Genomic DNA, 22,066 nt, shown 5'->3' with positions numbered 1-22,066 from the left:
TCTCTCTCTCTCTCTCTCTCTCTCTCTCTCTCTTTCCCTCTCTCTCTGCCCCTCCCCCACTCTCACTCTGTCTCTCTCAAAAAATAACTATTAAAAAATTTTTTTAAAAAGAATTACCCTCAACCCCCATGGGAAGTCCACTCCAATGATTCAATTAGGGGATGCACAGGGCCAGTTCACTTGGTTCAAGACAACTCTGAAGAACTATCCCAATTCTAGAGCTCTCCATCGGTTGGCTGAGGCTTTTGTTGCAATTACATCTCAGTTTAAGCTCCATCTGTCCAGTCATATTTTCTTTATTCCCCCAAATTCCTGCATGAAAATCTCCATTGCAGTCTTCCCAAACCAATTCAATATAGCTGGTGCCAGGAGTTACCATAGGAAGCAGGCACTAAAACAGATTTCAGAGCTGAATCATGGAGTGTGAGTAGCCCATGGCATGCTACAACAAATCAGATAAGATATTAATCAATGGTGAACTTATTGACGTACTGGTAGAAGGAAATACATTGGCATTGGCAATATCCCAGGCATTTGAGAAATTTGGGGGACAGAGTAATTATAAGAAGTAATATTTATAAACATCATGGAATTAGATGGTTATTGCTGGAATGATCAATACATTCATGAGAAAGAATGAAAGGGGATACATACACCCCAATGTTTACAACAGTATTACCAACAATAGCCAAAATATGGGGGAAAGCCCAAATGTCCATCAACTGAAGGATGGATAAAGAAGATGTGGTATATATATATATATATATATATATATATATACCATATATATATACACATATATATGGAATATGTGGCATATAAATAAATATATTATTTTTTTAGGATGGATAAAGAAGATGTGGTATATAAATATATATATATGATGGAATATTACTCAGCCATCAAAAAGAATGAAATCTTGCCATTGGCAATGACATGGATGGAGCTAGAGTGTATTATGCTAAGAGAAATAAATGAGTCAGAGAAAGATAAATACTGTGTGATTTCAGTCATATGTGGAATTTAAGAAACAAAACAGATGAACATATGGAAAGGGGAAAAAAGGGGAAGAAAAGGAAACAAATCATAACAGACTCTCAATAATAGAGAACAAACTAAGGATTGAGGGAAGTGGGTGGGGAATAACCTAAATGAACGATGGCTATTAAGGAGGGCACTTGTTATGAAGAGCACTGGGTTTGATATGTAAGCGATGATTCACTAAATTCTACTCCTGAAACCAATAGTATACTATATGTTAACTAGGATTTAAATAAAAGTTTGAGGGGTGACTGAGTGGCTCAGTTGGATAACCATCCAACTTTAGCTCAGGTCATGATCTCACATTTTGTGGGTTCGAGCCCTGCATCAGGCTCTGTACTGACAGCTCAGAGCCTGGAGTCTGCTTCAGATTCTGTGTCTCCCTCTCTCTCTGTCCCTCCCCTGTTTGCATCATTCTCTCTCTCTCTCTCTGTCAAAACTAATTAAACATTATTTTAAAATTTTGCTTAGAAAAAAATCAAATCAAATCTATGCAAGCAAAAAACTAACAAAAGAATGAAAGGCTGAGGGTGATTGATTACCAATAAAACCTAAATATGAGATTCAGACAGTCTCCTTGGCAGCATACAAATAGCCTTTTCTCTTGAAGCTAAAGGGGTCAATGGGAGGCCTAATCCCAGCCAGGAAAATGTGAGGCCTATACATACAGAAGAGGACTGCATATACCCTGGAAGAGGTGCAGAACTCACTCAACATACACCAGCAGGAGCCAAGTATAGGATTGAGGGTGCTAGATGTCAGCCTAGATAAGGCAGAGTCTATCAATTTAGAAGCACTCTTTCATGATACAGGATTGAACAATCCTGGCAAAGACCCTGTATGGCGGTGTTCACACTTAGGCAGGTGGGTCCTGGAAACTTGGAGATAAAATGACATCCCACACAAAGTTAAGTAAAAACCATAACTGCCAAGGAAGACAGTAGAATAATGGATCCAAAGAGTCAAGCAGTAGAAATGATACAGTGGATATACTACCTAAGGCTGAATAATATATCAGCTACTATGACACCCTTGAACTCTTGACTGGAAACATTTCTTCCTGTTCTGTGATAACATACCTGTAAATTGAACAGGAAGAGACTTACTTTGCACATAGAATTGTTATATATAATCACACCTGAGAAATCATTTCTTGAGGTTTCAGAGGACTTCACTATTCATAGCTAGTTGTGTGCTTTCTGAATATACCTTTGCATTTTCCATATTTAACACATACTCAAATAAAGATCTCAACACCCAACCTGACCCTCTATGGGCTACAAATTCTATTGACATAGGAAAGGTAATGAGAACAGATTCTATTACGTTCAGCTATATTCTATTAAACCATTACCCAAATTTCCCCAACATAATTTAAAGCCAAAGGAAGATCTAAACCTATAGATAAAGGCCTTATACACAAAGGTCTTCTCATACCCTTCATAACACTCTCATCCTGATAGAAAATAAACCAAACAGACAAGGATATAAATTTGTTCAAGACCTCAAAGGCATCAACAAAATAGGTATACCTCACTTCTTGGTAGAAATTAACCCAAATACCATCCTATCATCAATTGCACCTGAAACCACTTGCTTCTCTTTAGTGGCTCTTCACCTTTATTAAGTGTGCTTCTAGATCAATACTTTTTGCCTTCACCAACAACCTAGGACAACAATCTATCTGGACTGTCATGTCCCAGGAGTCACTAGAGCACCCTTCTATTTTTCCAAGATCCTCAATCAAGACTTAAAAGATCCAAATTCTCTTGTGATTTGGTTCCGAAACAATGTGTAGATAATCTCCTACTTTGTTCCGAGAACAAGGAAGTTTGCAAAAGGATTCCATTTACTTGCCATCAGCCTTAGCAAAAAAGAAACATAAAGTTTGAAAAGATAAATTTGCCGAAGTATAATCCTTTATTTAGAACGTGGCCTATCTTAAGAGGGAAAAACATTCTCTCCAGATAGACTAAAGATCATCCAACATAACATACCTTAGACCCCTCAGAAAGAACAATTGAGAGTATTTTTGGTTTTAATTGGATATTGTAAACAATAGGTGCCAAATTTTTCTGAAATTGAAACACCTCTTTATAAACTAAGTCCTCAGTAAGAAACCCTCACCTTTGTAACCTAAAGAAAGCCTCTTTCTCTAGGCATCTCTAACTACAAAAAGCTCTTGTGTCTATTTGTGCACAGCCATCTAGGCAAAACCTTGAGATTTTAATTCAACTTGATGAGAACCATCAATAAAACCATTGTTCCAGAAACTGGAAGCAACTAAGATGTCCCTCAACAGGCAGACAGATAAACAAACAATGATATATGCATACAATGAAATTTTATTCAGTGTTGAAAGAAAGAAAGAAAGAAAAAAAGAAAGAAACTAACAAGCCGTGAAAAGACATGGAGGTACCTTAAATGCATATTGCTAATTGAAAGAAGCCAGTCTGAAAGAACTACATACTATGTGAATCCAACTATGTAATGTTCTGAAAAAGGCAAAATTAGAGAGACAGTAAAAACATGAGTGATTGCCTAGGTTCAGAGGGAGGCAGGTGAATAGGTGGAACACAAGGGATTTGTAGGGTGGTGAAAGCATTCTGTACGATATCACATAGATGCATGACATTATGCATTGTCAAAACTCAGAACTTTACAATACAGGGTGAACCTTAATGTAAACCATGCACTTGAGTTCATTATAATGTACCAATAGTGGTTTATTAATTGTAATAAGCATTCCATAGTAATGTAAGATGTCAATAACAGTGGAAAGTGTGTGGGAGAGGTGTGATTTATGGAAACTCTCTACTATCTGCTCAATTTTCTGTAAGTATAAAACAGTTATAAAGAAAATAAATATATTACTTTTTTAAAAGGTAAGGAAGAAAAAATCCATTAGGGAAGTTAACTTCAGGGATAACATTTTTTGATGAACATACATTAAAAAACAAGTTGATAGCTTCATGACATAAAGGGAAGTTGAACCTGCCTGATGTTTAATAAATGAGGATTTTGTTAGAAGTCTGTCAGAGGCGAGTTCTAGAGATTACTGAAATATTCCATTTTTATCTACGACTTCAACCTCTAAAAACAAACTACCACAAACACTGGTTATAATAGCCTCACCCTTAACGCACTTGGAAAGCTCTATCCCCCTTATTTTAGGGTGATAGCTGTCACTGAAAAATATTGAAGCTTCTGCTGAACTAGTTCCAGACTCCCCACTTGACTTTATGGTTTCTCATTCAGTACAGATATTACTGTTGACAGAACACACACTTTTCAACCAGCCAATTAATAACCTAGGAGATGCGGCTACTCTTTCCTTTCCACATCACAGCTCACTCATGCAATATCCTGAATCCTGCCACTCTCCTCTTCTACCAAGAGAAGAGGAACCTCATGATTGTTTTACCTCAGTTAGGGAATTCTTTGTATCTCACTCCAATTAATCAGAGACTCCTATTGATAACCTTGACTTAATATTATTTGTTGATGGATCATACCTCAAAACTGGGACTGTAGGTTATCAAGCAGGAGACACTATCACTAATCTAAACTCTCCTTTAGAATATAGTCCTCTACCTCAGGTAAAATCAGCCCAGATGGCAGAACTACTGCACTTACTGCAGTTTGTCAATTAGCCAAAGACCAAAAAGTAAACACATACTGATAGCAGGCATGCTTTGGGAGTAGTATACGGCTTTGGGGTGTGTTGGAAGCAAAGGTAACTTCTCACCTCTGCTGGTATCCCCTCAAAAACAGACAAGTTAAGGAACTTTTAAATACAGTCCTATTTCCTAGAGGTGGCTACCAGAAAGGTGGAACCCCATGCAAAAATAGATAATCTGCAAGCTAACGGAAATTGTCTAGCAGATCACTGTGTCAAAACAAGCAGCCTTAACCAAAGCTACAGTGGTATAAATACCTGGAGGGGGTCAAATAGGCCATTAAAGAATATAAAAAAATAAGCCCCTAAAAAAGGAAGAGTGAAAAAAATCTGGTTGTCCCTTTCACAACAGATAGTCTCTGATGCTCTCAAGACAGCTGCTTGGTGGCATCAGAGTATTTCACATGGATGTTAGCTAAATTTCTCCATGCAACTACTCAACGGTTACTATCTTATATCAACAATGGTGGGGAAACCTTTAAAAAAGCAAATGATTACAATAGCACCAAAAAGAATATAATATTTACTAATAAACCTAATCAAGGAGGCAAAAGACATACACTGAAATCTATAAAACATTGCTAAAAGAAACCAGAGACAAATGTAAAGACACCCCATGTTCACAGATTGGAAGACTTAATATTGTTAAGATATCAATATTACTAAAAGCAATCTACAGATCTAATCCAATCCCTATCAAAATGCCAACAATGTTTTCTTCAAAAATCCATCCTAAAATGCATATGGAATCATAAGGGGCCAAATACAATCTTGAAAAGGAAGAATAAACTAGAGCTGTCACATTTCCTGATTTCAAAACTTTTTACAAAGCTACAGTAATCAAAAGAGTGTGGAATTGGCATAAAGACAGACATAAAACCAATAGAATGGAATTAAGAGTCCAGAAATAAACACTTGCAAATATGGTGTAATGATTTGCAGCAAGGGTGCCAAGATTATTCAATGGAGAAAGAACAGTCTTCTCAACAAACTTTGTTGGGAAAATTGGATATCCACATGTAAAAGAATGAAGCTGGACCTTACCTTATACTATATATAAAAGTAACTAAAATGGATCAAAGACTTCAACATAAGACCTAAAACTATAAAACTACTAGATAAAAACATAGAGGAAAGTTTCATGACATTATATTTCATCATGATTTCTTGGATATGACACCAAGGACAGGTAACAGAAGTAAAATAAACAGTGGCGCCTGGGTAGCTCAGTCAGTTAAACGTCCGACCACTGCTCAGGTCATGATCTCACGGTCCGCGGATTCGAGCCCCACATCGGGCTTTGTGCTGACAGCTAGCTCAGAACCTGGAGACTGCTTGAGACTCTGTATCTCCCTCTCTCTGACCCTCCCCTGCTCACGCTGTCTCTCTCTCTCTCTCTCTCTCTCTCTCTCTGTCTCAGAAATAAATAAAACATTAAGAAAAAGAAGTAAAATAAACAAATTGGACTATATCAAAATTTAAAATTTGTATGTATCAAAGGACACAACCAATAGAGTAAAAAGGCAACCTATGAATTGGAGAAAATATTTACAAAATATCTGAATATCTGATATGAGGTTAATACCCAGAATAATAAAGAACTCCTACAACTCAACAGCAAGAAAAAACATGATTTTTTTTAATTTTTTAAAATGTTTATTTATTTTGAGAGAGAGAGGGAGCATGAGCAAGGGAGACGCAGAGAGAGAAGGAAAGAGAATACCAAGCAGGCTCTGCAAGGTCAGTGCAAAGCCCAACATGGGACTCGAAATCACAGACCTCGAGATTATGACCTAAGCTGAAACCAAGAGTTGGAGGCTTAACCAAATGAGGCACCCAGGCACCCCTAATCTGATTTTAAATGGCAAAAGACTTGAATAGACATTTTTTTCAAATATAGTCTATATATGTCCAACATGTATATGAAAAGATGTTCAACATCACGAATTATTAGATAAATGCAAATCCAAATTAGTGAGATGTCACCTCACATCCATTAGGATGTTTGCTATTTAAAAGAAAGAGAGAGGGGCGCCTAGGTGGCTTAGTCAGTTAAGCGTCCGACTTTCGCTCAGGTCATGATCTTGCGGTTCGTGGGTTCGAGCCCCGCGTCGGGCTCTGTGCTGACTGCCAGCTCGGAGCCTGGAGCCTGTTTCAGTCTGTGACTCCCTCTCTCTCTGACCCTCCCCTGCTCATGCTGTCTCTCTCTCTCCTAGAAATAAATAAAACATTAAAAAAATTTTTTAAAAAAAGAGAGAAAGAAAGAATGGAAGGAAGGAAGGAAGAAAAGAGAAGAGAAGAAGGGAGGGAGGGGAAGAAAAAGAGAGAAAGAGAGAGAGAAAGAAAGAAAGAGAAGGAAGGAAGGAAGGAAGGAAGGAAGGAAGAGGGGCACCTGGGTGGCTTAATCAGTTGAGCGTCTGACTCTTCTTGATTTTTGGCTCAGGTCATGATCCCAGGGTTGTGGAATTGAGCCCCCTGTCCAGCTCTGCACTGAACATGGATCCTGCTTAAGATTCTTTCTCTGTCTCTTCCTCTGCCACTCTCCCCCACTTACTTTCTCTCTCAAAAATAAAAGATAAAAGAAAGAGAAAAAATACAAGTGTACCCAAGGATGTGCAAAAATTGAAACCACGGTGCACTATTGGTCATAATGCAAAATGGTGCAGCAATTATGGAAAATAGTACGGCAGTTCCTCAAAAAATTAAAATAGAACAACCATATGATTCAGCAATTCTACTTCTAAGTATATAACCAAAAGAATTGAAAACAAGGTCTTGAAGAGATATTTGTACATCCATGTTGATACCAGCATTATTCAAAATAGCCAAAAAGTGAGAGCAACAAAATGTCCATAGAAGGATGAACAGATATACAAAATATGGCAGATGCATGCAGTAGAATATTATTCAGCCTTAAAAAGAAATGAAATTTGGGCCCCTTATGGGGCTCAGCCGGCTAAGTGTACAACTTTGGCTCAGGTAGGATCTCATGGTTTGGGTTCCAGCCCTGCACCAGGCTCTATGCTGACAGCTCAGAGCCTGGAGCCTGCTTCAGATTCTGTTTCTCCCACTCTCTCTGTCCCTCCCTTGCTTGAGCGCTCTCTCTCTCTCTCTCTCTCTCTCTCTCAAAAATAAACAAACATTTTTAAAAAGGGAATGAAATTCTAATACACACTACAACAGGGATAAATATTGAGGATCTTATGCTAAGTGAAATAAGCCAGGCATAAAAGACAAATACTGTATGACTTTACTTATGTGAGGTAGCTCAAAGAGTCAAACTCATAAAAAACAGAAAGTAGAATAGTGGTCTCCAGGAGCTGATGAGAGGAGGCAATGGGGATTTGTTGTTTAAAGGATATAGACTTTCCATTTGGCAAGATGAAAAAGCTCTGGAGATTGCTCTGGAGATTGGTTACACACAATGTGAATATACTTAATACTACTGAACTGTACATTTAAAAATGGCTAGGATGGTAAATTTTATGTTGTGTGTACTTTACTTTAGTTTTGTTTAAAAGACACCTGAGGTTATTTCTAGTTCATGTGTCACCTGTCAATAACAATCCTGGGAAAACTGACACATAGCCAGGAACCAAAGTTTTAATGGCTCTTAGAACATCATCAGATAGATTTTATCCAGCTTCCACCTCCATGAGATATGAATATGATTTAGTTTTTGTATGTCTACTTTCAGGAAAGGTTGTATCATTTCCAGTCTGAAAATCTACAGCCCTTATAGTCATTAAGAGGCTGCTGGATTTTGTGTTTCCAACCTGAAGTATACCACCTATTTTATCAATGACCAAGGCATGTTCTTTATGGGAATCATTATAAAAGAACTCTGGGGGTGCCTGGGTGGCTCATACAGTTGTATGTACAACTTCAGCTCAGGTCATATCTGTGGGTTCAAGCCCTGGGTAGGGCTCTGTGCTGATACCTCAGAGTCTGGAGCCTGCTTTGGATTCTGTGTCTCCCTCTCTCTCTGCCCCTTCCCTGCTCTCTCTCTCTCTTTCTCTCTCTCTCTCTGGAATAAATAAACATTTAGAACTTTTAATATAAAAATAAATAAAAGAACTCTGTAAGGCATTACCTCTTACTCAAAAACTATACTGTCTTTACCACCCACAATCTCCTAGAAAGATTAATAGTAACAACGACATCCTTAAATTAAAATTAGCAAAATCTTTAAAAACCCTTACACTCCCTTGGCCAAGTTTATTTCTACTAACTCTTATGAGGCCATACACTTCACTCCCTTGGGGACACATTGGTTATCTCCCTATGAATGGGTAACCGGAGAGCCCACCCATTTAGAGATGTGACCTCCAATACCAGACTCTACCCTATCATATGTAGACATGAAAAAATACTGCAGGAGACTCAATATTATACTCAGTCCAATCATCAACAAGTGAAGTCCACATTCCAATCATATCTTCCTAAAAAGCCTCTTCATGACTTTTAGTTAGTAGATTTCACCTATTGGAAGACATCAGAGAAAAGTACTCTTGAACCTCATTGGAAGAGACCTTATTAGATACTGTTAACAATGAATACAGCAGTGAAACTCCAGAGAATCAACCCTTGTGTTCACATTTCACAACTAAAAAGCAGCTCAGAATTCCATAAAATGTAAAGTCTATTCCAATAAGGGACATCCAATTGAGTATTCTCAGAGAGACTGTAAAAAAGCCCATCTTTAAAACCAAATGGCTAAGGAGTGGCATCAGCAAGAAGGCAGAATAAGAAGTCCTCAACACTCTTCTCCCCATAAACAATGATTTGACAGTCATTCAGGGGCAAAAGTGGTCTTGTAGGAGCCTTGGGACCAGGTAGGAGACTGTGAAATCTGGTAAGTAGAGCCCAAGATCAAGGAAGGCCACTTTGAGAAGGCAGGCACCAGTGAGAGGCCCACTGTCTGTAGTGTGGTACCAGTTGCAGATTCAAAATCTGGCCCATTCCTCTATGGACTCAGCTCCAGCTCCACTTGCCTGCAGTGCTCCCACCAACCCCAACCATCAGGAGACACAGGAGGAGGCCCATCCATCAGTGACCCTAATAACAGGCCCACTGACTGTGGAACCAACTGCAGACCCTAAAATCAGCCTTGTGACCCAGCTCTAACCTTGTTTGACCACAGTCCAGAGGTCATCCCATTACTCTTGACCTAGGAGGAAAAGGTCTTTATCTGGCAAAACCAGTCTGTAAAGACTGGAAGAAGTTTCTGCTTCTTGAAATACACAGACAGCAATGCAAGGCTAAAATCATCATAAAGAATCAGGCCAAAGAAATGGAAAAATATTCCATGCACATGAATTGGAAGAAGAAATATTGTTAAAATGGCTAAACAACCCAAAGCAATCTACACATTCAATGCAATCCTTATCAAAATAACACCAGCATTCTTCACAGAGCTAGAACAAACAATCCTAAAATTTGTATAGAACTACAAAAAACCTCAAATGGCCAACGTAGCATTGAAAAAAAGAGGATTTAAGCTGGAGGCATCACAATTCCTGACTTCAAGCTGTATTACAAAGCTGTAGTCATCAAGATGGTATGGTACTGGCACAAACACAAACACATAGATTAATGAAACAAAATAGAGAACCCAGAAATGGACCCACAAATATATGGCCAACTCATCTTTGACAAAGCAGTAAAGAATATCCAATAGAAAAATACAGCCTCTTCACCAAATAGTGTTGACAAAAGTGGACAGCAACATCCAGAAGAATGAAATTGGACTACACTCATAACTATACACAAAAAGAAATTGAAAATAGATAAATGACCTAAATGTAAGAAAGGAAACCATCAAAATCCTAGAGGAGAAAACAGGCAGCAATCTCTTTGACCTTGGCTGTACCAACTTCTTACTAGATATGTCTCCAGAAGCCTGCGAAATAAAAGCAAAAATGATGTATTATGACCTCATCAAGACAAAAAGCTTCTGAACAGCAAAGGAAACAATCAACAAAACTAAAGACAACCTACAGAATGAGAGAAGACATTTGAAAAGGACATATCTGATAAAGGGTTAGTATCCAAAATCTATAATGAACTTATCAAATTCAACACCCAAAAACAAACAACCCAGTGAATAAATGGAAAAAAGACATGAATAGACACTTCTCCAAAGAAGACATCCAGAAGCCTAATAGACACATGAAAAGATGCTCACCATCACTCATCATCAGGGAAATACAAATCAAAACCAAGATGAGATACCACCTCTGCCTGTCAGAATGGCTAGAATTAAGTACTCAGGAAACAACAGATATTGGCAAGATTGCAGAGAAAGGGGAACACTTTTGCACTGTTGGTGGGAATGCAGACTTGTGCAGCCACTCTGGAAAACAGTATGGAGGTTCTTCAAAAAGTTAAAAATAGAACTATCCTATGACCCAGCAATTGCACTGCTAAGTATTTACCCAAAGGATACAAAAATACAGATTTGAAGAGACACATGCACCCCCCCCAATGTTTATAGCAGCACTATCAACAGTAACCAAATTACGGATAAAGCCCAAATGTCCATTGACTTATGAATGGGTAAAGAAGATGTGATATACTGGGGCACTGAGTGGCTCATTTGGTTAAGCATATGACTCTTAATTTCAGCTCAGGCCATGATCTCACAGTTTTTGGGTTCAAGCCTTGCATCAGACTCTGTACTGAGAGCCTGTTCAGGATTCTCTCTCTCCCTCTTTATCTGCCCTTCCCCCTCTCACATAAATGCTTTCTCTCAAAATAAATAAATAAACATTAAAAAAAGAAGAAGATTGTGGTATACACACACACACACGCGCGCGTGTGCACACACACACACACACTGGAATATTTCTCAGCAATCAAAAAGAAAAAATCTTGCCATTTGCAACAGTGTGGATGGAACTAGAGTGTATTATGATAAATTAGTCAGAGAAAAACAAACATCATATGATTTCACTCATATGTGGAATTTAAGAAACTAAACGGATGAGGGGCACCCAGGTGGTTCAGTCAGTTAAGTGTCCAACTTCAGCTCAGGTCATGATTCCAAGGTCCAGTCCATGATTCAGGGTCCCACATCAGGCCTCATGCTGACATCTCAGAGCCTGGGGCCTGCTTCAGATTCTATGTCTCCCTCCCTCTCTGCCCTTCTCCCACGTGTGTGTTTGCTCTCTCTCTCTCTCTCTCTCTCTCTCTCAAAAATAAATAAACATTATAAAAAAAAAACAGATGAACATACAGGAAGGGAAGGAAAAATAAAATAAATAAAATAAAATAAAATAAGATGAAAACAGAGAGGGAAGCAAACCATAAGAGACTCTCAAACACAGAGAACATGGGTGCTTTGGTGGCTCAGTTAATTAAGCATCTGACTCTTGATTTTGGTTTAGGTCATGATCTTACAGTCCATGGTATTGAGCCCCAAGTTGGATTCTGCACTGACAACATGGAGCCTACTTGGGATTCTCTCTCTCCTCTCTCTCTACCCCTCCCCTGTTCATGCTCTATCAATCTTTCTCTCTCAAAAGATAAAAAATAAACATTAAAAAATTTTTAAATAAAAAAATACGAAGAACAAAGTGAGGGTTACTGGAGGAGAAGTGGGTAATGGTGATGAGCACTAAGGAGGGCACTTGTTGAGATGAGCACTGGGTGTTATATGAAGGGATGAATCACTAAATTCTACTCTTGAAACCAAGACTACACTATATGTTAACTAACTTGAATTTAAATTAAAAAAAAAAAGAATCAGGCAAACATAATCACCAAAAGGAAACTAATAAAGCTCTAGTAACTGATGCTGAAGAAATAGATATCTGTGAACTACCTGACAAAGAATTCAAAATAATCATTTTAAAGAACCCAGTGAGCTACAAGAGAACATAGGAAGATAACTGAATGAAATCAGGAAAGCTATACATGAACAAAATGAGACATTTTAGTAAAGAAATAGAAACCATAAAAAAAAAAAAAAGAAATTCTGGAGCTAAAGAATACAATGACTGAACTGAAAAACTGAATATAGAGCTTAACAGTAGATTCAGTCACATAGAAGAAAGAATCAACAAACTCAAAAAGAAGTCATTTGAAATTATCCAGTTAAAGGAACAAAAAGAGAAAAGAATGAAAAGGAATGAAGAACAAATAGAGGACTTAGGGACCCCTGGCTAGCTCAGTCACTAAAGCATGCGACTCTTGATCTCAGAGTCATGAATTCAAGCCTGACATTGGGCATGGAGCCTACTTAAAAAATAAAATAAAATGCAATATATATAAAAAAAGAAAGCATATAGGACTTAATTGAAATCATCAAAATAAAGGATACACATTATGGGAGTTTCAGAAAGAGAAGAAAGGGACCAAAAGCTTATTTAAAGAAATAATGGCTACGAATTTTCCAAATTGGGGATGAGGGGTGGGGGAAGGAAGGATTGACATCTTGATTCACAAAGCCCAAAAGTCCCCATAGAGTTCTACACTAAGACACATTATAATTAAATTATCAAAAGGCAAAAAGAGAATTATGAAAGAATTTGTCATGCACAAAGGAACGTATCAGTGGTTTTCTTTGCAGAAACCTTGCAGGCCAGTAATGAATGGGATGCTTTATTCAAAGTACTTAAAGAAAAAACTGCCAACCAAGAATATGATACCTGGCAAAACTGTCCTTTAAAAATCAATGATTAAAAATTTTTAATTAAAAGAATTAAAAATAAAAATCAAGGGATGCCTGCAAAAACAGACACATAGACCAATGGAACAGAATTGAGAACTCAGAAGTGGACCCAAAAGTATACAGCCAACTGATCTTTGACAAAGCAGGAAAGAATACCCAATGGAAAAAAGACAGCCTATTTAACAGATGGTATTGGGAGAATTGGACAGCAACATGCAGAAGAATGAAACTAGATCATTTTCTCACACCATGCNGGAAATGGTGGGGGAAAGGGAGAGAGGCAAACCATGAGAGACTCTTGAATGCTGACAAAAACTGAGGACTGATGGATGTGGGGGGGAGGAGGGATGGGCATGGAGGAGGACACTTGTGGGGATGAGCACTGGGTGTTATGTGGAAACTAATTCGACAATGAACTATTTGTAACAAAAAAAATCAAGGGATGCCTGGATGCCTCAGTTGGTTGTGTCCAACTTTGGCTCAGGTCATGATCACATGGTTCATGAGTTTTAGCCCCACATCAGGTTCTGTGCTAACAGCTCAGTACCTGGAGACTGCTTCAGATTCTGTGTCTCCCTTTCTCTCTGCCCCTCCCCTGCTCACGTTCTGTNTATTTTTAAAATAATAAATAAATAAAAATCAAAGCTAGAAAAAATTTTTCCAGGGGCCCCTGGGTGGCTCAGTCGGTTAAGTGTTCAACTTCGGCTCAGGTCATAATCTCATGTTTTAGTAGAGTTTGAGCCTTATATTGGGCTCTCTGCTGTCAGTCCAGAGCCCACTTAGGATCCTCTGTCTCCCTCTCTCTCTGCCCCTCCCCCACTCACGTGCACACACTCTCTCAAAAATAAATAAACATTAAAAAAAGAAAAGATATCCCCAAGCAAAAACGGAAGGAGTTCACCAACATTAGACCTGCCTTAGAAGAAGCCCTACAGGAAGTTTTTCAAGTTGAAATGAAGACATCTAAATAACAACATAAAAGCCTATGGAAGTATAAATCTCATTGCTAAAGGTGAATATAAGAACACACATAATATTGTAATACTGAAATAGTGGTGCATAAATCACTTTAACAGTGGTATATAAATTAGAAGACAAAAACAGTAAGGATAACAATAACCATAAAAATTTGTTACTAGAAACATAATATAGAGAAAAGTAAAATCTGTCATCAATTACTTAAAGTAGAGTGTGTGAGGGGGGTAAAGTACAGAATTACTGCAAACAATTGAAGTTATTAGCTTTAAAAAGATTGTTATGGGCTCCTGGTGGCTCATTTAAGCATCTGACTCATGATTTCAGCTCAGGTCATGATTTCACAGTTCATGGGATTGAGCCCTGCACTGGGCTCTATGCTGACAGCGCAGAGCCTGCTTGGGATTCTCTCTCTCTCTGTCTCTCTCTCTTTCTCTCTCTCCCTCTCTCAATAGATAAATACACATTTTTTAAAAAGATTGTTATAACTACAAAATGTTCAATGCAAATCCCATGGTAACCACACACCAAAAAAAAAAAAGTATAGTAGATACACAAAAGATAAAGAGAAAAGAATCAAAACACACCACTTTAAAAAAATCAAACCACAAAGAAAGACAACAACAAGAGAGAAACAAGAAAAATACAAAAAAGACAAAACAATTAACAAAATGTCAGTAGGAAGTCTTTACCATCAATAATTACTTTAAATGGAGTAAACTCCCCAGTCAAAAGACATACTGAATGGATAAGAGGACAAGATCCAATTATATGCTGTCTACAAGAGACCCACTTTAGATTTAAGGAAACACAAAGGTTGAAAGTGAAGGGGTAGGAAAGATAGTCCATGAAAATGATAACCAAAGGAGAGCATACCAAAACCTATGGGATGCAGCAAAAGTAGTACCAAGAAGGAAATTTACAGCAATGAACACCTACATTAAAAAAAGAAGAAAGATCTCAAAGAAATCAACCTAACTTTATATGTCAAAGAAATAGAAAAAGAAGAGCAAATCCCAAAGTTAGAAAAAGGAAGGAAATAGTAAAGATTAGAGCAAAAGTAAGTCAAATAGAGAATAGAAAAAAAATAGAAAAATCCAAACTAACACTTGGTTTTGTTTGAAAAATAAGCAAAATAAACAAACCCTTAGCTTGACCAAGAAAAAAAAGAGAGAAGAAGGGTGCTTAGGTGGCTCAGTTGGTTAAATGTCAAACTTTGGCTCAGATCATGATCTCACAGTTTGTGGGCTCGAGCCCCATGTCAGATTCTGTGCTGAGAGCTCAGAGCCTGGAGCCTGCTTCAGATCCTGTCTTCCTCTCTTGGCCCATCCCCCACTCATGTTTTCTCTCTCTCTCTCTCTCAAAAAAATAAACATTTAGAAAAGACAGAGAAGTTTCAAATAAAATCATAAATGAAAGAGAATACATTACATAGATAACTAAGAAGTAAAAAGAATCTTAAGGAACTATTATGAACAATTATACACCAACAAATTGGATAACTTAGAAGAAGCAAACAAATTCCCTAAAACATACAACCTACTAAAACTGAATCAAGAAAAAATAGAACATCTTGGGGCACCTGGGTGGCTCAGTCGGTTAAGTGTCTGACTTCAGGTCAGGTCATGATCTCATGGTTTGTGGGTTCGAGCCCCATGTCGGGCTCTATGCTGACAGATCAGAGCCTGGATCCTGCTTCGGATTCTTTGTCTCCCGTTCTCTCTGCCCCTCCCCCGCTTGCTCTCTGTCTCTGTCTCTCAAAATAAAATAAAGACATAAAAAAATTTAAAAAAGAAATAAAACATCTTAACAAACCAATAATAAATAAGGAGATTGAATCAATAATTAAAAATCTCCTAACAAAGAAAAAAAGCTCAGGACTAGATGGCTTCACTGGTAATTTCTACCAAACATTCAAAGAATAATTAACACCAATCCTTTTATTTTTTTTTTAACATTTATTCAGCTTTGAGAGACAGAGAGAGACAGAGCACGAGCAAGGGAGGAGTAGAAAGAGAGGGAGACACAGAATCCAAAACAGGCTCCAGGCTCTGAGCTGTCAGCACAGAGCCCAACGCAGGGCTCGAACTCCTGAACCAGAATCCAAGATCATAACCTGAGCAGAAGTTGAAAGATTAAATAACTGAGCCACCCAGGTGTCCCAACACCAATCTTTTTTAAACTCTCCCAAAAAATAAAAGATGAGGGAATACCAAAGACATTTTATGAGGCTAGTATCACTCTGATACTAAAGCCAGACAAAGACATCACAAGAAAAGAAATACTAACAAATCAAATTCATCAACACATTAAAAGGATTAGCATCAGGACCAAGTAGGATTTGTCCCTGCGGATGCAAAGATGATTCAACATATCCAAATCAATCAAGGTGATATACCACATTAAATATTTAATGAAAGATTTAAAACCATGTGATCTTCCCAATCAATACATAAAAAGCATTTGAAAAAAATTCAACATCTATTCATGATACAAACCCTCAACAAAATAGATATAAAAGGAAGTTACATTACCACAATAAAATCCATATATGAAAATCTCACAACTAAATCATGGTCATTGAGAAAAATTTTAAATTTTTTCTTATAAGATCTGGTACAATACAAGTATATCCACTTTCACCACTTCAATTCAACATAGTACTGGAAATCCTAGTCAAAGCACTTAAACTAGAAAAAGGATTTACACACACAAACACACACACACACACACACTAAAACTTGTGACGTCCTGTATGGCACAGAATAAAGAATCAGCAGGTAATCAGCCTCAAGTCCCAGCCTAAGGCGATTTATTTCTCCAGAGCATCACACCCTACACATAAAGAAATACTTGAAGACATCCACTTTTGTGTATAATAGCCCAAAAAAAAAAAAAAATCCTCAGGATCAAAACAAGTAAAAGTGTCAGATACATGTTTTAAATATTCCTATAATTTATCATAGAAGAGCACAGCCATGAAAATAATTAAAAGAGGGGAGTTTGGGTAATTCAGCTGGTTAAGTATCTGACTTTTGATTTCAGCTCAGGTCATGATCTCATAGTCATGGGATCGAGCTGTGCATTGGGCTCTGAGCTGACAGCATGGAGCCTGCTTCGGATTCTCTCTGTCTCTGTTTCTCTGTCTGTTTCTCTCTCTCCCCCTCCCTTGCTCATTGTCTTTGTCTCTCTCTCCCTCTAAACAAATAAATAAACTTGTAAAAAGAAGAAGAAGAAGATGAAGGAGGAGGAGTTATTTGAGGAAAGGACGTTCTCATATATGACTGATGGAATTCCAGAGGGAAGAAATAGAGAAAATGGAATGAGGGAGCAATATTTGAAGAGATTAATAATGAATAAGAATGCTCATAGGGTACCTGACTGGCTCATTCAGTGGAGCATGTGACTCTTGATTTTGGGGTTGTGAGTTCAAGCCCCATGTTGAGTGTAGAAATTACTTAAAAATAAAATTCTTCTAAAAAAATGCTTATAACCGATGAAAGAAAAAAATCATTTATATATTCAATATATATTTTTGAGTGTCCACTATGCAGCTAACAGTGTTCCAAAACTGAGTATATGGCAAAAAGCAAAACAGGTGAAATTCACTGCCATCATGAGCTTACACTCTGGTGAAGATAATACAGAGGGTAAACAAGATAAACAAAGAAAATGCATGTCATGTTAAATACTGGTATGTACAAAAGATTAACAGGAGGTAGAAGGTCAGAGATTACCATTTTAGATAGTGCAGTCAGGGAAAGACTCAGAAATGAAGCATTTTCAATAAGGTCTGAAAGAAGTCAGGAATAATGCAGATAGATAGGTAGGAAAAAGGTAATTGCAAAGTTTGTGAATATGCCTGTCCATTTCTAGGAAAAGCATAGAGGCAGCCAGAGAGTTGCAACCGAAGGAACAAGTGGGAGAATCATAGGAAATACACTCTGATGTGATGGGGGTAGGAAATCCAGATCATACAGAGAGAGCTCTGCAAACCCATATATAAAAATATTGGCTCTGACTCTGAGTGAAACTGGAGGTGTCTGACATGGTCTAGACTTACTGTTGAATAGAATCACTCTAGCTCATGTGTGGAGACTAGCTTGAAAAAGAAACAAAGAAAGGACACAAGGATGGGGTGCCTGGCTGGCTCAGTTGGTAGAGCATGCGACTCATGATCTCAGGTCATGAAATCCAGCTCCATGTTGGACATAGAGGTTACTTTAAAAAAACAAATATGCAAGGAGACCACTTAGGAGGCGTCCACAGTAATTCATTAAAGAGATGAAGATGACAGCAGAGGTTGGCAGGAAGGATGGTAAGAACGGCCATGGACCAGAATATCCAGGTAGAATTCATGTGGTATGTGAAAGAAAAACCCTCAAGGATAATTTCAAGTTTTTGGCTTGAGCAACAGAAAGGAAGAATTGCCAGTTACTGTGATGGGAAACATTTTGAAAAGATCAGGTTTAGGGAAATAGAAGGAGCTCAAATTTGGACATGAGGTTTGGACTGCCTGTTATTAGATTGACATACATAAAATTGGCAATACACAACCATTCTGACATACAAAAATGAAAATTGCATACGGCTCAACGGAATAGATATCCAGGAGAAAATGCTGACAATGCAGTTGGATGTTGGTGGAAAAGGTACAGGAGGAAGATTCGTGTTTAGGGGTCATGAACATACAGATGGCATTTAGAGGAAGGCAGTGAATGTTGACAGAAAAAAGATAAGGCCGAAAAAGGAGTCCTGGGATATTCCAACCTTCATAATGAGGGGCTAACAGCTAAGGAAATTGAGAAAAAGAGACTGGGAAGGTACAAAGTCTTGGATGCCAAGGGAGAAAATGTTTAAAGGAAAGAGTAATGGTGCCAAGGGTTGCTTATAACTCAAGAGGAGAAATGAGAATTAACCACTGGATTTCATAATGTGGGGATCATTAATGACCTTAATGGGAGCGCTTATAAACAACTGGTATGGGCAAAAGTCCAATTAGAGTGCGTTCAAGAGCAAGTCGAACAAGTAAAGTTAGAGAATGCAAATATAGTTGACTAATTCTAGAGTTTCGGTGTATGAGGAGGGAGAAAATTGATACAGAAGTTGAAAGAGAGGGGCACTCAGGTGGCTCAGTAGGTTATGTTTCAGACTTCAGCTCAGGTCATGATCTCATGGTTTGTGAGTTGGAACCCCACATTGGGCTCCACGCTGACAGCTTAGAGCCTGGAGCCGGCTTTGGATTCTGTGTCTTCCTCTCTCTGCCTCTCCCCCATTCGTGCTGTCTCTCTCTCTCAAAAATAAAAAAAGAAGAAGAAGAAATTGAAAGAAAAAGTCACATGAGCAGAGTTTTTGTTGAAGATGGAAGACTTTACTTCTCAATTATATATTGAAGATACTTAATTGATGGAGGTAGTAAAATTTGATGGTGCTGGACAGAGAGAAGGGGATTCTAGACTGATGTTCTTAAAGAGCCAAAATGAGAGATGAACTGCATAAATTGAGGGAGTGGACGTTACTAGAGGCACAGGCATTTCATCTATAGGAAGAGGACAAAAGGAAAAATATATAATCCCAATGAAGCTTAACGAGATGTATTATGGGAATTTGGGGACATATTTTTTCTACTGCTTCTTTGTCTCAGTGTAAAAGGAAAAGGTGACCATCTAGGTGAGAAAATAAGGGATGAGTTATCAGAGGTTTGAAGAGAGAAGAAAGCATGTAATGTTTGTCTAAAAGAATGAAAAAGTGAATGAAACATATTAAGATCACTGGGCAGCAATTAGTAGCCTATTTGAGGTTAGTGATCGTGAATTTAAAGTAAGACTAGCCAGTGGGGTTGTGTGTTTTCCTCCAGCCCCACTCAGCTGCACAAATGAAGCCACAAAATATATATATTAGCCAGCAAAGCAGGAAACAAGAAAGGGAGATGAAGATATACACATGACAATGATTATAATGACTGCCCATGGAGTGTAAGTTTTAAGTAAGGAGGGAAGTGAGGACCTGATGGTATCCGTTTTGGTGAAAAGGTGGTAGGATTGATGGATTTTACCAGAGGGGTGGAGGGACCAATAGAGTTTGGATATTTAAAGGACTAAGCTAAAAAGTTAGGAAGTGGTGTTCTGAGAATAAAATGTTTCAAACTGTGATAATGGAAGGGTTACAATTTGGCAAGGCCAAGAGTATGAGTCAATGAGGAAAGAGAACAAAATATTTGAAGGAAAAGAGAAGTCAGAAGCCTAGATTTGGAGGGGCGAGGGGTAAGAATCCATGAGTATATTAAAATCACCACATATTATACCAGAGGTAGACTGAATGAGGATTGTAGTGGATCAAGTGCTAAAGCCTTCAGACTGTAACACACATTTGCTACACATACTTTTGATAAATGATGGGTATACAATGTCTGAAATTTTTTAAACAATATTTTGATTATTTACAGATTGTGGTAATACTAATGAAGGCCATAAAGAGAGTGATGAGATAGAGTGAGTGGAGAAAGTCATTTCAAGTAAAATAGTCAGCAATGGCCTTTTTCTGAAGCTGCTATCTGGGCTGGTATTTGACAAGGAGGGTACCAGCGCTGCATAAAGCTGAAGGAAGTGTTGAAACCCATTTTTTAAGTAAAAAAAAAAATAGAAGATAGGAACATTTCAAAGAAGAAAATATAAAGAATGGCCAAGAGCATATGAAAAAAATGACCTACCTTGACTGCCAATCAGAAATGCAGAATGTAACCACAATGAGAGCATTTTACTACAACAAAGTGGAAAAGATTTAGAGTCTGGTAGTAAGAAATGTTTACAAGGGGGTGCCTGGGTGGCTTAGGGGGTTAAGCCTCTGACTCCTGATTTCAGCTCAGCTCGTAATGTCATGATTTGTGACATCAAGCCCCACCTCAGGCTCTGTGCAGACAGCATGGAGCCTGCTTGGATTCTCTCCTTCTCTGCTCCTCCTCCAGTGGTGTATGTGGGTGCTTGCGCTCTCTTGCTTTCTCTCTCTCTCTCAAAATAAATAAACATTTTAAAAGAAACCTCTGCAAGGACATAGTGAAATAGAAACAGACTCTAATTGCTCCTTGGCCTTTTGGCTGAGATCAAGTGAAACAGACTCTGCTTACAGGAGTGTGAACTACAAAAAACGTTTGGGGGAAAAAAGAGACGGAAGCATTAGCTATTAATTTGACAAGGCACACATAGTACCAGTTAGTTATCCACTCCTACGTATATACTATAAACATACAGTAAAGAGTCAATGACCTAAAACCCAATAAGCCTGAATTTGATTACCACATCTAACCCAAATTAGGTATTTAATTTTGGATAACTTAGCCTGCCAATAACAGTGTAAGCTGTTGTGAAGACTGAAAAGATCATTTGTTTTAAATAATGAAGGAGGAAACTTTTGGAGGTGGTAGATATGTTTATGGCATTGATAGTGGTGATAGTTTCATGGGTGCTCACTTCTCTCAGATTCAAGTCATATACATTAAATACATACAGCTTTTTGTATGTCGATCATACCTCAATGAAATGTTGGGTTTTGTTTTTTACTTTTTTAGAAAAAGATTACTTTTTAAACACTCAGTAGAATGGTGGACATGTCATAATAATTTCTCAAACAACTATTTAATTATTTTAAATTATTTAATTTTTATTGATATTATTAAGAAATTTACAACAGCCTTACCCTGA

This window comes from Crocuta crocuta, unplaced genomic scaffold (assembly GCF_008692635.1).
Source record: "Crocuta crocuta isolate KB4526 unplaced genomic scaffold, BGI_CrCroc_1.0 scaffold337, whole genome shotgun sequence".
NCBI classification, from domain to species: domain Eukaryota; kingdom Metazoa; phylum Chordata; class Mammalia; order Carnivora; family Hyaenidae; genus Crocuta; species Crocuta crocuta.
This window is presented reverse-complemented; position numbering follows the sequence as displayed.